This window comes from Theobroma cacao, chromosome 5, assembly GCF_000208745.1.
Source record: "Theobroma cacao cultivar B97-61/B2 chromosome 5, Criollo_cocoa_genome_V2, whole genome shotgun sequence".
Lineage (NCBI taxonomy): Eukaryota > Viridiplantae > Streptophyta > Magnoliopsida > Malvales > Malvaceae > Theobroma > Theobroma cacao.
Window position 1 is genome coordinate 32,461,383 of NC_030854.1, and position 2,217 is coordinate 32,463,599.

Sequence of the window (2,217 nt, forward strand, 5' to 3'; positions counted from 1 at the left end):
ATAGAATACACATTTAAAAGAAAAAACTTATCGTTTTACATCTTACTTTTAATAAAAAATGTTGGTCAATGTAACATTCTTTATAATTTTACCTCATTTGGTGTTACTGAATCGCAGGGCACGTCTGCATTTAATGGTGTTGGATTGGCAGTAGTCTTCATGTAATCCCCAAAGGTCAGTCCATCGGGCATTCCCGGCTTGCCACTTGTCCTCTTTGTAATTTATTTGAGTTGTAATTTCCTTTGTTTTGTTCAAAGTTGGTTTGTTGGTTGTTGCCTTGGGTCTGGCTCTTCTTTCTTTTGGATTTAAGCCCCATGAGGCACATAGGGACGGTGCCCCATGTGGTGCAGTCGGACTGTGCCAAATGGGTCCTCAATGTCACATTATTGTTCACTCTTTTATATTGTTAAAACTTTATTTTATGTATTTACTTCTTACTTATTTAATAATTTCATTATCTTTTTTAATATGCAACAATATTACTAATTACGAGTTTAACTTTACTCTAATTTTTTTTTATTTTATTTTTTCACGTTTTTAATACAATTAAACTTGTCATTTTTTTTTTAAAGTAATTAAACTTGTCATTCAATTATGTAAGACTCACTTATGAATTGTGAATCCTATCTATATATGTAAATGAAATATTATTAAATATTTATTAATAGCTTTGATTTTTCTTTGTTATGAAAATAGGTCATTTTACCATCTATAATCATGAAAGGGCAAAGAAGGTTAATTAAGGAAATGAAAGAGATATTTTTCTACTACGTGGAAGAAAGACTTTGAAGGGGCGCAACAATTCAAAGCACTAGGTCTTTTTGGCCTTAAAGTCACTTTATATATTGTTCACTTTTATACTGTTAAAACTTTATTTTATGTATTTACTTATTACTTAATTGATAATTTCATTTGTTTATGCAACAGTATTACTAAACGCAAGTTTGGCTTTACTCCATTATCTTTTCATTGTCTCACGCTTTTCAATACAATTAAACTCCTCATTCACATATATAGGACTCAATCATGAATTGTGAATTAATGGAATTAATATTCATAAACATTACTAATAACTTTGATTTTTCCCTGTTATGAAAATAGGTCCTTCCTGAATCGACTTCAGCACTAGGTCTTTTTACCATATATAAAAATGAAAGAGCAAAGAAGGTTCATTAGTAAAATGAAAGAGACATTTTGCAACTACGCGGAACAAAGACTTTGAAGAAGCGGAGCAATTCAAAGCTGTTTATTAATGACTTTGGGCTACCACATTTTTGTTTCTAAGTTTGCAAGACATTCTTCTCACATTAATTCATCAGACCTAATTTCTCTTACGTATTGCTCTGTCCAAAACAAAATTCTTGGTCTGTGTAAGCCTATGATGGTCTGCTGAATTTCCTTCGCGAAAACGGATGCATTTCCCTCTTTAATATTATATATGATGCCTATCAGTATATAAAGACTTTGTTAACTGGATTAGGAGTACAAATCCACTTCGTTCATCAGCAAAGACTGGAATGTTTGAGTGTCCTGATTTTTATCCTGTTAGCATAAATGGAAATTATGGAGTTAACACTTCTTCACAAGATGAACTTACCAAGCATGTGCTAAATGCAAGCTTCAATGGAAATGATTACTATATATTAGGAAGTTACACAACCCAAACACACAACTTCTCGGCTGAAAATGACTTCTTGGACAGCAGTTTTGTTTTCTATATCATTATGGGAAATTTCATGCTTTCAAGACGTTTTATGACAGCTCTAAGAAGAGGCGACTGTCATGGGGCCGGATAGCAGGGATGGAGGTAATGCAAATGCCCTTGAGAAAGGATGGTCAGGGCTTCAGGCAATCCAACTTTAATTTTTATATTCACTCTTATTAGCTCACTGGCTCATCCCTCGTTTAATATATATATATATATATATATATACATATATGAAAATTGATTATACTCATTTTGCAATGCAATCTGTGCTTGACAGTCAATTCCTAGAAACATTCTGCTCAGTAAAACTAGAAAGCAATTGATTCAATGGCCAATCAAAGAGATTGAGACTCTTCGCGCTGAGAATGTAAGCATCCAGGAGACGCTGCTCTCAACTTGTGTCAAATTATTGATGTGATTTATTCAAGTTATTTGGCCGATAGCTACATTAGTATTTTCTATTTAAATTGGGTTCATTTGATAGAAAAATAAAATAGAAGACTCGATTT